General features: G+C 35.5%; 1 protein-coding gene across 25 annotated transcripts in view; it reads right to left on the bottom strand.

Annotated features, from left to right (window-relative positions):
- PTPN13 (protein tyrosine phosphatase non-receptor type 13) overlaps positions 1–15,505 on the bottom strand; it is a 243,490-nt gene that overhangs the window by 202,941 nt on the left and 25,044 nt on the right. The window lies entirely within an intron of this gene.

Here is a 15,505-nt window from a genome sequence, read left to right as displayed (position 1 = left end):
AGGTAAAGGAATTGGAGGGAAAAACCCTCAAAACAACCACTAGTCCTACCCCAACACGGTCAACTTCAGAGACAGAACTGGAGAATGGGGGTGGTGACTGCTTTATGGAAAAAGGAAGAGACCCCAGGGTACTAGGAGGCACCAAAATACAGATCATAAACCAAAGCAGTCAGACTGAACTGAAGGCCTTTCAGATTTCTGTTCCAGGTTTCATCCTATCCATCCCAGATATAAAAGTAGAGAGAAATAGAGAGGAGAACCTACAGCCATGGTAGGGGAAGTTGGGAATAAGATGGAACACATTTCTTCCATTCTTTAGTTGATTTCTATTATCTCCAGTATATATATACTATAACTGTATATTTTGCACTAAATGCAATTAAGTATTTCCAGACCCAGCTTTGTTGGCAACTCACCATTTTCCCTGGGAAAGTCACTTTTCCTTTAAACCTCTGTTTCCCTATTGTAACACAGGAATGATAGTAACAATAAAAATGTCATTTTGGGTGGCTATGACAAGGGAAGTGGCTATGCTTGTGAACATGCTTTGATATATGATTCTACAGAAGGTGAATTAATAAAAGATCAGAAAAGTGTCTGTGCTGAAATTTTTGTCAGGTCAGTTTTTCCAATGGCGTTCAATTAAGTGATGATATACTGATAAAACTTAAGATTTTCTATAGGGCTTAATAAGCCTATTTTCATGTTAAAAGAGGAAAATGTAACTAGTTAAAATCCTTCTATATAAATTTTCCTAAATTGACACAGCTTGAAAATTGTTCTTTAGAGTGATTCATAAGATTTCTACCCAGACAAAACCAATTTAAGCATAACATATATAGTATATTTCTATTGTAAGAGAGAAGCAGATTTGGAAAAGAAGCCAAATAAGGAGTTTAAAAGTTAACCTATAAAAACATCTGTTTTAGATAAAAGTTGACTTTGTTTACTCAACTAACAAGACAAGCTACTATTCTCTTTTAATTTACATTTATGATACTTAATCCTGACTGAAAAAAGCAATTCCAACTATAAATGAGGCCAGTCTTGTCCTTTCACTTTCCTTTTTAAATGTTTACTAAAACATTTTATGCTTAAAGTCTGCCTCCAGGGTGTCTACTTATGTACACAATGTGATAGTTAAAAGGAAACTATAAGATACTGCTTTAAAAAAGCCAAAAGCGTTTTTACTTAGGTTGTACAAGAAGTGCAATTATTTATTTAGATCCCTTGCCTGCACCAAAGTCTCTAGGTTCTCATTGACTTTATTATATAATAGCATATTTATTCAACAGAAAAAAGTAGCAGCTTCATTCCTTTCTAAAGATATGTGAGTTATCTTCTACATGAAAAATATTAATAAATTGGAAAAGTATTAACAAATTGGAATAAAATATTAATAAATTAATAAATATTAATAAATTGGAAGTTTCAACCGAGGGATCAGATACTATTAGCAATCAGATACCAACATGACTTGTGTGAAGGACTACCCTGTAGCAAATTTCCAAAGTAATATATCTGAGAACTGGTTAGATAGCTCTAACGCCTATACTCAGGGCATAAAGAGTAGAGCAAAGATTGCACAAGAATTTCTTTGAAGAGAGTTGTGTGCTGATTTTCATGTCTCCTCCAAAGTGCGAGGGATGTGGAAAGGTGCCTTCCTTTCACCTCAAGCAATTGAAAGAAGCTTCAATGGGACCCCTTGGAGTCCTTGATATATGTTCTCTGGAGTTAGTGGAGGGCACAGCAGGCAGTGCCTAATAGACACTTTAGGAATCTAAAGGTGTTGCCTATCACTCTGAGGCAGCAACATGAGGTAGACAGGAGAGGGCACACAAGAGTGAGGAGACATACTGTATCAGGAGCCAGCTATACTTCCACTGCTCAGGGTAAGAGAGGGGCAAGAAAGCACGGCCACACAGAGGGCCAGTCTGGACCTATATGAAATCCTACCCAGAGGATTAAAATGTCCTAAAATTTAGATAGTGGCAATGGTTGCACAAAAATTCTAAAAATAACTAAAGATACACTTTATAAGGGTGAAGGCTGAGCATAGTGGCTTAAGCCTGTAATCCCAGCAATTTGGGAGGCTAAGGGAGGAGGATCGCTTCAGGCCACAAGTTCAAAACCAACCTGGACAACACAGGGAGACCCTCATCTCTACAAAAAATAAAATTAGCTGGGCATGGTGGTGCCTACTGTAGTCCTAGCTATTGAGGAGGCTGAAAAGGGAGGCTTGCTTGAGCCCAGGAGTCTGAGGTTACAGTGAGCTATGATCATGCTTCTGTACTCCAGCCTGGTTGACAGAGACTGTTTCTAAAAAATTAAAAAGAATTTTTTTAAAGGGTAAGTTTTATTGTATGTGAAGTATATCTTGAAAAGCTGTTTAAAAAATTCTACCCAGAGTTCCACCTGAAGTACCCAGACCACCACCAAGAAAAAGGAAGAAGGGAGGAGGAGCAGGGGGAGGAGGAGAAAAGGAGAGAAGGGAAAGAAGAGGAGAAAGCGAAAGAACAAGGATTCAAATCAGAATTATTTCTACTGTGGAATGGCCTGAAAGAAAACTAGGCTGAGGGCTAGAGGGGTTAGGGGTTACTGGCTAGTTGGAGGGAAAAATTCTGGAGTGTCACGTGTAGTATAGTTCCAGTGAAGGACTGTGAAGAACCCACAAAAGCACACCCATGAAAAAGGGCCAGCCTTAAACACATATCAAGTTCAAAAACAGTAAAGCAATTTCACAACAGGAGTGTGGTAAAAACAACAACAAAAACTGTTTGCCTTGCTTTCTCTCTTCCTTCCCCTGGTTTAGATCCTGATGGAGTCAGATGTAGCAACTTGCCAGTGGGTGAGGAGATAAGCAACAAAAAGAGAAGCTAATCACACTGTCTTCCATCTATAGATAATCTTAGCTAGGGAAGGGAAAAGTTTTAGCTCTGAACGGACATTGAAATGTTGATTAATATACTGACTAGGTACTTTTAATTATGGAGTTTAAGTGACTGTAGTCATTAGTATTACCAAAGGGCAAGGAGGGAATCATGAATCTGGGTTTTTCTATAGAGGCAGAACTTCCTCTGGTGAAACAAGGAAGGAAGGAAGGAAAGAAGGAAAAAAGGAAGGAGAACAAAATTAAGTTGCTTATGATGATATCTTATGTATCCCATTGTAAAACCAGTATGTTGGCTTTATACATACATACACACATATATTTATGTGTATATATAGAGAGCATAAGAGACAGACTAGGTTTTAAATCTTAAGATACTGTTTTTTCCTTACTTTTTAAAAATAAATTGGGTTTTACAATATAATTATTCCCTATAAATAAAAAAATGAAAAGATTAAAAGTAACTTCTCACACAATAGAATTTTTTCAGCAATTAATTTTTCTAGCTACAAAGATTACTAATTATACCTCTGTTGCTTGACTGAATCGGGTATGAATTATATCAATACCGTGTTAATTTTTATTTAAACTTTTTTTGTATATTCAATATGTCTTTATGAACATTTCTGGTTAGAACTTCTTAGAACTCCAAAACATAGAAAGGAACATTTGTTTTTCAAAGTTATCATCAAGCTATCAGAATATATTTAATATTTTTAATTTACAGCTTTGCTAGGCAAGAACTTAAAGATTTTTTTTAAAACTGCCTCATTCTACTTACCCAATGTCAGAATTTAATGTAGTATTACAGCAGCTTTCTAGAAAACAAACAACAAAGCTACCAGCTTATAAATTGCCTACTAGCACCATCTTTCTCTCTTACATGTTTATTTACTGTTATTATAGCACTTCAGATCGTTAGCTCCAGAGATAACAAGGGAATGAAGGAAATGCAGAAGCCAAAGAGGAATGCAAAAAAGAAAAAAGAAAATGGAGGGAAAAAAGCTTGAAGTCAACCAACAGATGAGGACAGAATTAGTTACAAAAATTTTTTAAAGCCTATTGCTTCAATTGTTTCCTTTAGACACAGTACTAGATAACTTGGGAGTACAGATGTATGACAGACGTTATCACATTAACCTATCACAAAGGTTAAATTTTACAATAAACATAGCCATATTATTTACTTTTATTCTCTTGAAAGTTATATGCTGCATGATAACTAGAAAGTTTTTGGAAAAAATTTCAAATAAGAAAAATTAATTCTATCACATAACCAGAATCATTATTATGTTTTTGGTTAACACAGGTATTACTGACATGACCTTAAAACCGCTCACAGAGACAAAGCCACAAGGAGATTCTAACAGATGTCATTTTAATCCTGAAGGATTGTGGCACTCACAGCAAGTAGATACGAGTGATTGAGAACAGAATGAACAGTAAACAGATTAACTAAATCCAATCAAGTGATAAAATAACCTGTCTGGAGACAGATTAATTAGGTATGTTTAACTTGAATCTAAAGAAATAGGGCTAAAAGAAACACGCTGTTTCAAGAACAAAGCAGCTATAAAATAGAGCTCTGTGTATGCCACTAGTTTTGAGCAAGGATTCACTCAGCATCCAGGCTAAGGAAATCTTTGGTCATTAAAAAACCACAGTGAGTTGAGAAGGCAACCCCAAAATTGCAAGCATCTTTTCATCCAGGAAGATTCAGAATTAAGTATAGAAAAGTTTGAGACACAGCCCATATACTAGTATTTTTTTAAATTAAAGAATCTGTACATATATAGTGTCTTAGCTAGGAGAATAGGTGAGTTAGAATAACAGATTAGCATGGTGATTCCAATTTAAATAGTGTAATGAGAAAATGGTTGAGGCTTGTATTTTAAAACATACAAAATGCCACTGGAACATACAAGAGACCCTTAAAGGCTTGCTATACATAAGTCTTACTATATAAGTTTTCATTCATTAGAAGACTTACTTATTTGGGTACTTGGGAAGGTTTTTTCTGTCAGTCAGATATAGGAAATACTTTAAAAATTGGCTTTTAAATTGTATGAATGCAGTTTAAAGTGTTTATGGGATGTTAATTGACTAGATTTGAAAATGGGATTATACACTCAAACAGAGTCCCTTGAAATTTTCTGCATGTATAAATAGAAAAAATAATTAAATTGACCTTAAAAGCTTAAGAACTATGGCCAGGTGCAGTGACTTATGCCTGTAATCCCAGCACTTTGGGAGGCCAAGGTGGGAGGATCATTTGAGTCCAGGGGTTCAAGACCGCCTGGGCAATACAGCGATACCTCGTCTCTATAAATAATAATACTTTTTTAAAAAATTAGCTGAACATGGTGGTGCGTGCCTGTAGTCCCAGCTACTTGAGAGGTTGAGATGGGAGGATTGCTTGAGCCTGGGAGGTGGAGACTGCAATGAGCTATAATTGTACCACTCCACTCCAGCCTGGGCAACAGAGCAAGACCCCATTAAAAAAAAAAAAAGTTAAGACCTAGGTTTTAGAATTTTTAATGTAATAAGAATGTTCATTTAAAAATAATTTTCAATAAGCTTTTCTGCACACAATAAGGTCTTGAAGGCCATTAAAAAGTTATGAGAAAATCATTGTGACTTCAGTTAGCCAATGTTTTTGTAGATATGAAAACAAATGCATGACCCAGAATAGAAAAACAAAATTGATCAACTGAAATTCATCAAAATTAAACATCTTTGCTATTTGAAAAGAAAGAACTGTTAAAAAATGAACCATAAACTAAAGAAAAATGCTGCAAATCATATAACTGATAAAGGACTTATATCCAGAATATATAATAAAAAAACCAAACAATCCAGTTTTTGAGATTTGAATGGACATCAGAGAAGATATACGGCTGGCAAATCAGCACATGAAACAATTCTCAACATCATTAGTCATCAGGAAAATTAAAACAATGAGGTATGACTACATAGCTATGAGGATATCTAAAATTAAAAAGATTAACCACAATGTGTTGTCAAAGCATACTAAGTGTTGACAAAGATGTAGAGAAACTGGAATTTTCATACATTGCTAGTGGGAATGTAAAATGGTACACTTTGGAAAACTGTTAATATAGTTTCTTAAAAAGTTAAATATATACTTAACATATGACCTAGCCATTCCATGCCAAGCTGCTTACCCAATAGAAATTAAAGCATATGTCCATACAAAGACCTGTACACAAATATTCACAGCAGTTTTAATTGTAACAGCTAAAAACTGGAAACAAGCAAATATCTATCAACAGGTGAATGGACAAAAAAAAAATCTTAGTATATCCTCACAATGGAATACTAATCAGCAATAAAAATTATTACTGATACATGTGACAACATGGATAAATCTGAAATAATTATGCTAAATGAAGAAAGCAAGACAGAAACAAGTGTACATGTTGTATGATTAAATTTATACAAAATTATAGAAAATGCCAACTAATTTACAGTTACAGAAAGCAGATCAGTGGTTGCCTGAAGATGGTATTGCCCTAAGGAGAGGCATGTGGGAAAGATTAAAAAGGGGCATTAAGAAACGTGGAAACATTTGGAGGTCATAAATATGTCCATTATTCTGATTGTGGTGATGATCTCATAGGTACATACATATGTCAAAACTTAACAAATTATACACTTTAAATATGTACAGTTTATTATATGTCAAACATGCCTCAATAAAGCTGTTAAAAAAGAAAAAACAAAACAGAAAACTAAACCCAACCAAAGGTGAAACAGCAATCCTTTTCTTTGTTCCATGAAGCTGCCTGGATGTTTTTAGTGTTAGAAGAAACTAACCACAACTTCAAGTAACACTTGCTTTTTAAGAAATAATAATAAATGGTAAATTTGTTTTCTAAAAGTTAACTTTTCTCATTTTTTTATTGTGGTAAAAATATACAATGTTAAATTTACTATTTTAACCCATTTTTAAGTGTATAGTTTAGTAGTGTTAAATATATTCACATCATTATTGAACAGACCTCTAGAACTTTACCTTGTAAAACTGAAATGCCCTTGGTAACCAACTTTGTACTTTCTGTTTCCATGATTTTGACTATTTTAGATATTTCATATGAGTGGAATCATTTAGTACTTGTCCTAAATTACCAGCTTATTTTGCTTCACATAATGTCCTCAAGGTTCATCCATGTTATAGCATGTGACAGGATTTCCTTCTTTTTTAAGGCTGCAAAATATTTTACCGTATATGTATATACCACATTTTCTGTATCCATTCACCTGTTTAGAACATTTGGGGTTGTTTCCAGTTCTTGGCTGTTACACATAATGCTGTGATAAACATGGGTATGCAAATATCTCTTTGAGATCCTGCTTTGAATTATTTTGGATATACAGCTGACCCTTGAATAATGCAGGGGTTAGGGGAACTGACCCTCTGCGCAGTTGAAAATTCACATATAACTTTTGATTCCCCCAAAACTTAAGGTTCAACTATATACCCAAAAGTGGAATTGCTAAATCATATGGTAATTCTATTTTTAATTTATTCAGGATTACTGTTTTTCATAGTAGCTGTACCATTTTACATCCTCACCAACAATGCAGAGTTCCAGCATCTTTGCACTCTCACTAATAAAAGCACTATTAGAGGTGTAGAAGATTAAGGGTTCATCTCCCTAATACAAAATACATTAATATTTCTTTCCATTAGGAGTAGTTATAGATCAGGTAGTAGAGAAAAAATATTATGCCTAATATAGTTAGAAAAAACTAAGAAAGAATTGGAATTTTAAAGAGAAAAAGGGATAAAGCTCAGTGAAGTTTTAATTGGATGTTGCCACAAGGTAGAAACAGCATGTATCTAAATATTTTTGTTGCAGTTGGAGCAATGTTTAGTATTTGTCAACTTTTCCATTATGCTTTCCCTGTGAAAGAAGATAAACTAAAATAAACACAAGTCTAAATTGCCTTTCTGGGCCTCTGGTTCATGTCAACTACTTATCTAAATAGAAATCATGTATGCCTATTCCCTGCTTTCAAAGGACAGCTTCAAAGAAGAAGAAGAAAAACTCTGGAATTTCTCAGTCCCTCTCTGCATCATTTAAACTTAGGAGAAAAGTAAAACCACGGGGGAAATCTCTAATTTCACATTTGTTCTTTCTCTTCACCAACTGGAAGGTACCAACAGAAAACAACGCAGTGGTAGAATTTTGATGTTGAGTATTGTCTTTCTACATCACCTTTCCTCCCTACACACAGACTTATGTTAAGATCATTGCTTTAGGATACTGCTGATCTTCCTAAATTACGTAGACTTAAAATGTCTAGTGGACAGCAACCAAAGGAAACAAATATGGATAAAACACAAAAGATAAAGTAAAAATTCATATTTGTCCTTTACATTGTAAAAAATAGTGTGCTAAGCAGCATTCCGCAATTGCCCTCAAGATTCCTTTCATGTTGTAAACTGCCTATGTAGTGGGGCATATCGCAAGGACCTAAGGGTGGCCTCTAGGAGCCAAAAGTGTATCCCAGCCAACGACCAGGAAGAAAAGGTCCTACAATCACAAGGACTGAATTCTACCAACAAGCCTTTAGACTTCAGGACCATGAGTCTGGGACTAAAAGCTGAATAGGTGTGGTGTGGTATCAGACATTAAACACACACACATACACACAAAAAAACAAGCAAACAAAGAAAAACAAACTAAAAACATCTAACAGGTGAGAGGATAAATCAATGATTACAATATATATTGTGTTAAATATCATAATGGTTCAAAGTGCCATGGGATTCCAAAAAGGGTACTTAATTAGACCAGAAAGGAAGATTTTAGAAATGATTCCAAGGTTGGGATGAGGGAGGAGGGTATAAGTAGGAAGAAGGTAGATAAAGAAGATATAAGGGGGTTATAGTTAAGGCCTTCCAGGTAGAGGAAATAACCTGTATTAAGAGAGAGACAAGAAACAGTAGGAGGTATTCAAATTCTGTAGACTATCCAGAGAAGGGGAAGAGAAGACAAGAGATGAAGCTAAGTGGTAAATACCAGTCAGATCATGAAAGTTTCAAGATACAGGAGGAGGTGGGTAAGCAATAGGTAAAGTCACAAAGATTAGAGAGTGATTACCTTTCCAATGATACTTCATCTGGTCTGCTGAAGTCAAAGGGAAAGGAGCATGTTTCATGTTTAGAGATGGAAATAAGTTAGGTGGAGGACTTCTTGTCTAATGGCCTCATTGCTTGGCTTTGTGAGGTAGTCCTCATGACCTATTTGAAATGCTTCATATACCTGCCTATGTGCTTATATATACCCTCAAAGAATGGCTTTCACTGTGTATTCAGGAATCTGTAGCTCCCCAGGTAGGTCCCATACACAATAATGTTAAAGAATCATTGAAGTTTTGGATACAGCTTTTTTGTTGCTTTTTAGAGTCAGGTTCTGACTATGTTAACCAGACTGGAGTACAGTGGCTATTCACAGGAATGATCATGGCACACTGCATCCTCAAACTCTTGGCCTTAAGCAATCCCGCCTCAGCCTCCCAAGTAGCTGCAACTATAGGCATGCCACTGCACCCAGCTTTTGGATAAAACTTTAACCCTCAATTCCAATAACTCCTATGATGTTAATCAATTCTAAGAGGAGCAGTCAATGCCAGACGGTCCTAATTACTCAGAGGTCAGCTAGTTGAATACTTCCTTACCATGCTCATCCTTGATTTTAGCAACAGAACTAACTATTCAACAAAGGGCTATTTTGAGTGGTGCCCTTTTAAGTCTACAAAACTAGAAAACTAAACAAAGCAAAGGGACTATTAGAGCTGCAGAGCTCAGGTACTATACAATCATATATCATCTTATAATGAGAGCACTGTCCCTGGGTATTCTCTTTTTGGCTGTCCCTTGAGCCAGAGATCAGATCCTCAGCTTTTTCTTGGTTGCATTTAGCAACCAACAAGTAAGTACAGAGAAGTCAAAGATTTGCTTGGAGGATACTGCAGAAAGAGAGTTGAGAGTTGTGGCAGCAGTTATTGTGGGGAAGGATTACGGGGTCTATGCAGTATAAAAAAGAAAATAAAGCTACAAGAGAGTCAAATAAATTGGAAAAGAATGGAATGATCCACCAACTAGATTATTAATTCCTTCATCTATTTAAATATTTATTACAACTATTATGTGCTATGCATTGATAGGTGCTAGGTTTTTATTCAATCAATTAACAAATATTTATTATTTACTATGAGCCAGGCAGTGTTTTAAGTACTGAGGAGATAAGAGTGAATAAACTAGACAAAAATAACTGGTCCTATGGAGAAGACAGACAATAAATAAGTACAATAACTAGAATATCGTATGGTAATAAATGTGACAGAGGAAAATAACTAAGAAGGGGGCCTAGGGAATAGCAGGAAAGTCAAAAAGTAGACATTTAAAATAAAACAATCAAGGAAGGCCTCACTGAGAGTTTGTCATTTGAGCAAAGATCTAAAGGAGGTGAGAGAGTGAGATGTGCATATACATAGGAAAGAACATTCTGGGCAGAAAGTAAAGAATTTGGATCATAATTCCAAAAGACAGAATCCTGAAAGTCATAATCCCAAATGTTGAAATCTCAAAAGATCAAAATCCCTAAAGTCTAAAATTCTGAAAATCACAATCACAGGATAGTTGCATCATGTTAGGTGAAACTACTACCTTGTTATTGTCTTTATTTGGAAATGAATTATGGTTTGAGGAGATGCATATGAGTGCCACGTTGACAAGGAGTAGACTTGTGGATTTAATTTTAGATGTCAGCTTAACTGGATTAAGGAATATCTAGAAACCTGGTAAAGCATCATTTTGGGTGTGTCTGTGAGGGGGTTTCCAGAGATTAGTATGTGAGTCTGAGTGGAGTGGGTAGAGAAAATCTTCCCTTAATATTGGCAGGCACCATCCAATTAGTCAGGGGCCTGGATAGGACACATACAGAAGGTGAACTGGTCTCTCTTTGAGAACTGGAACAAACTTTTCTTCCACTGCCTTGGACATCAGAACTGCATACCTGCCTGTCTTTAGACTCCGTGACTTATACCAGCAGACCCCCAGGAGGTTTTCAGCCTCTGAATGAGTTACACCATCAGCTTCCCTGGTTCTAAACATAAAAACATTGAGACACTGAGCTCCCAAACTGGTAGCTGTGGGACAGGTGGGAAGTGATCAGATTCTGGAAATATCTTGAAGGAAGGGCCAAAAGTTTTTGTTGATATTGATGCTCTTTTGCCCTAAGAAATTGGCAGGAGGGAGTTACCATTAACTAAGACAGGAAGACTGTGAAAGGAGTTGGTTTGGAGGGAAAGTTTCAGAGTTTGATTTTGTATGTTATGTTTGCAATGCTGATTAAACATTCAAGTGAAGATGCTTAAGTAGGTAACTGAATATATGCAGTGGGCATAAACATTTAGAATAGTCAACATATAGATTGTATTTTAAAGCCCTGAAATTTCATGAGACTCTAAAGTAGTACACACAGATAGAAGAGACATCCAAGGACAGAGATGAAGACTAACAAGAAAAGGAGACTAAGTGGCTTTGCTCCAAAACCACCTCTTCTAGAGAGCCCTGATTATCTCAGAATAGGTTTGGCTTTTAAATAGCATTTGTTGAAATGAGGATCCAAACAAGGTCTATACACTGTATATCTCTTTTAATCTAAAAGAGTAAACCCTTCATTATTGGTTATATTTTTAAAGTTCAATTTTTTCCCTTCATTTTAAGACCTAGAGTCCCATCATTAGAAACAAATGAAGTAAATTCACAGCAAATAGGTAAAGTTTTACTACCCTTCGTTAACCTACATTAAAAGGGGCTTTATGTACTTAGTTATTACCAAAGACTCTCCATAAGCTCGTATTCTGTAATTATCTCTCTCAAAACTACAGTATGTTTTTTAAGAATTAGCCTTTATTAAATTAGCAGAAAAATCTAAGCTACAGTAAATGATAAAAAGTAAAATTTATAATTTATGTTCACACTGATTCACAGAGCACAAAAGAAGGGGAATGGTCTTATTCTCCATATTCTATCAGTCTGAAGATAAATGTAACAGAATTTTACTAATCTGTGTGGTAATTACTCAGTGTGCAATTCAGAAGGAAGAAAATACAGGGGGTTGTAATTATAACTCAAATGACCTTTTGGAGAAACAAAGCAGAGAAGTTTTTAGGAAAGAATAATGTTTATTTAAGGTTCTGTCTGTTATGGATTCTATTATAAACAGTGAACTATAGATCTTATTAAGGTCATTTAAAATGTATTAAGGACAGAACTCGACACATCTGATATTGCTTATTGGGTTATTGCTACTGACTTTTATTAGGAGGGAGGATGAGGAGGAGAGAGGGAGGAAAAGGAAGAGACAAAGAAGAATATGACTGACAAAAAAGGAAAATAATAAGAAAAAAAGAGAAATATCTAGCCTCACTTTATCTCTTATGCATATTCTTATTTACACACGGGTTCCCAACTACTTATGACAAACTCTGGACCAGCTATGTTATGTTTAAAAAAGTAATGCAGTGCTTTACTCTATATTCTGAAACATCCCCAGCAAAGGTCAGGGGCAATACCCAGTAATCTAACACATCAACATTTCTGCAGTAAACTGATGAATATTTACACTAAGTGGGATAAATAAAAACTGTAAATACCTTCATGTCAGTTCAGTCAGGTTTTGCCACCAAAAAAGCTCAAGTACAGTTTTGCATTCAAATGAGTTATAAAAAACACCGTTGCTTTTTCAGACATTTTTGGATTTTGAATTGCAGATGAGAGATTGTGGACACATATTTCACTAAGAAGGCTGGTTAACTTTATAAGAAAGTCAGCTATCTTTGAAAGCATTTTGCCATAATTCTAGGGACTTGAGAGTGGAACTGAACTTAATTAAAATTTATACGGTAAAGTCTAAATACATGAGGGCTACATTTTTAAATGGAGATAAAAAAATTTTAAATATGCAATTGCTTATTGTGAATACAAGAGATTTTGATCCACTAATTGTTAAAGTGATCACACCCACAACAAAGGATTTTTGTCTACATTCACAGCCTGCAGTGTGATCCCCACATGTGTACCGCAGCCCAGGCTTTGTGTGCCTTCTAAGTGTACAGAATTCATTAAACGAGTGAGAAACTGGAAGCACAAGATACAAATAGAGGTAACAGGTGTCCTACATGAAAGAGAATTAAGTCATAAATCTGTGTTTTAGGGAGAAACGGGGTGCTTCTAGAGAAAAATAGCAGAGTGAGTCTTCTTGTGACAACAGATACCTAAACAAAAAGAAAAAAATCTTTAGCTATGTCCATTAGTTGTAAACACTTGGCTAATAAGAGGGAAATAGAGCAAGAATAATCGTTATTTGACATTTATTTCTAAAATCACTTCTATAATTCCCAGAGGTAAAGCTAGCTAGCCCAAAATTAGACCTGCTAGAAAGAGATAGTAATGTACTGATTTAGGGAAGAGCACTTGGTAGAAATATTATTTCCTTTGTTAAATTAGAAAATATAAACTACACATAAATAAGTACATTTTGTGATGCAATTTGAAAATTAAATTTAATTGCAGTGTAGCATTTAAATTTCATTATATCAGTAATGTTGGCTATTTAGACATGATATTCCAGTACAGTTCTAGCTCATGAAACTTGGAGAAAGAGGTCCTAGAATGTTTTTGCTCTATTCTCCTTTACAAATAACCCATATGTGTACTGCATTAATGAATCATCTTGCTAAGTCACCTATTTTTTCTTAAGAATAAAATTTCTGCGGGTGCAGTGCTCATACCTATAATCCCAGCACTTTGGGGAGGCCAGAGTGGACAGACGGCTTGAGCTCAGGAGTCCAGCCTGGACAACATGGTGAAACCCCATCTTTAAAAAATTACAAAAATTAGCTGGTTATGGTGGTGTGCGCCTGTGGTCCCAGCTACTTGGGAGGCTGTGGTGGGAGGATTGCTTGAGCTGGGGAAGTCAAGGCTGCAATGAACCGGGCCTGCACCACTGCACTCCAGCCCGGGCAACAGAGCAAGACCTTGTCTCAAAAATAATAATAATTAACAATAATAAAATTTATTTAAGATTTATTTCCTCCCCTTATAATCTTACCATACCCAAATGCCCTTACTATTTTTTAAATGTCTCATTTTCACATTTGAATTTATTTAAAAAGCAAATCTTAGATCAATATTATGTTCTTAAACGGAAAACCAGTAAAATGTTCCATAAATAGAAGGTAAGTACAAAAGTCACTATCAATCCATACATGAGAACACAATAATGTTATTGAATATGAGCCACAAGAGTGTGGCCTGCCTGTGCAGCAACACTCCAAGCTTGGGACATGTCTCTATTTGTTAAAAAGGGAGATTAGCAAGTCAAACAAACAAACTAGCACCAGAATGGGACTCTCTCCATGACCTCATCATGGAGACAAGTATTGGGAAAAAAAAAAAAAAAAGAAAAGAAAAAGAAAGGAACTTGCTTATTGCAGGATTTGATTTTCTGAAATTTAGCTGCAGAAATGACCTCTCTTACCATATCACTACTCTTAGAAAAGCTCTACCTTAAGCCAAATGTAATAATCAGAGATGTTAGAGAAAACATTTAGAAATATAGAAATGTGGTATGGCGACAGGAGTTGAAATCTGGACTCTTCCCTCCCTCCACCGCCTTTTCCACTTCTCCTGAGAAATGAAAGGCCTGAAGATTTGGACAGATTCAGGATAAAATCTCATGTCACTGCTTAGATATAAAAATTAGATTTTTAAAAAACTGAAATGTGTAAAATATTTCAAAATGGAAACTGGTAATATCAAAATCATTTTTAGAATGGAGCAATTTGAGTAGAATCTTTGACAATTTCCAAATATTAAGTTGAAATTGTTGTAATTACTGTAACATACATAGATTTATAATGTTTCATCTGTGATTTGAGAAGTTATTTGGGCTTACTCTTCCATTTATTTTCTCTAGAATCAAATTTGTTTTTACTCCTGATTAATATACCTAACCTTCTGAACATCATAGCTTAGCCTGGCCTAATGTGCTCAGAAAACTTACATTAGCTTACATAGGGCAAAATTATCAAACACAAAGCTTATTTTATAATAAAGTGTTAAATATCTCAGGTAATTTGTTGAATACAGTACACTGTAGGCTACCATGTCAGTTGTTTACCCTTGTGATCACGTGGCTGACCGGGAGCTGTAGCTCTCTGCCACTGATTGGCATTCTAAGAGAGTGTCCAACTGCATATCAAACCCACAGCCAATATCATACTGAATGGGCAAAAACTGGAAGCATTCCCTTTGATAACTGGCACAAGACAGGGATGCCCTCTCTCACCACTCCTATTCAACATAGTGTTGGAAGTTCTGGCCAGGGCAATCAGGCAGGAGAAGGAAATCAAGGGTATTCAATTAGGAAAAGAGGAAGTCAGATCGTCCCTGTTTGCAGATGACATGATTGTATACCTAGAAAACCCCATCGTCTCAGCCCAAAATCTCCTTAAGCTGATAAGCAACTTCAGCAAAGTCTCAGGATACAAAATAAATGTACAAAAATCACAAGC

This window comes from Pongo abelii, chromosome 3, assembly GCF_028885655.2.
Source record: "Pongo abelii isolate AG06213 chromosome 3, NHGRI_mPonAbe1-v2.0_pri, whole genome shotgun sequence".
NCBI lineage: Eukaryota > Metazoa > Chordata > Mammalia > Primates > Hominidae > Pongo > Pongo abelii.
Note: the sequence above shows the minus strand (reverse complement) of the source record. Positions and strands in the feature narration are given on the sequence as shown.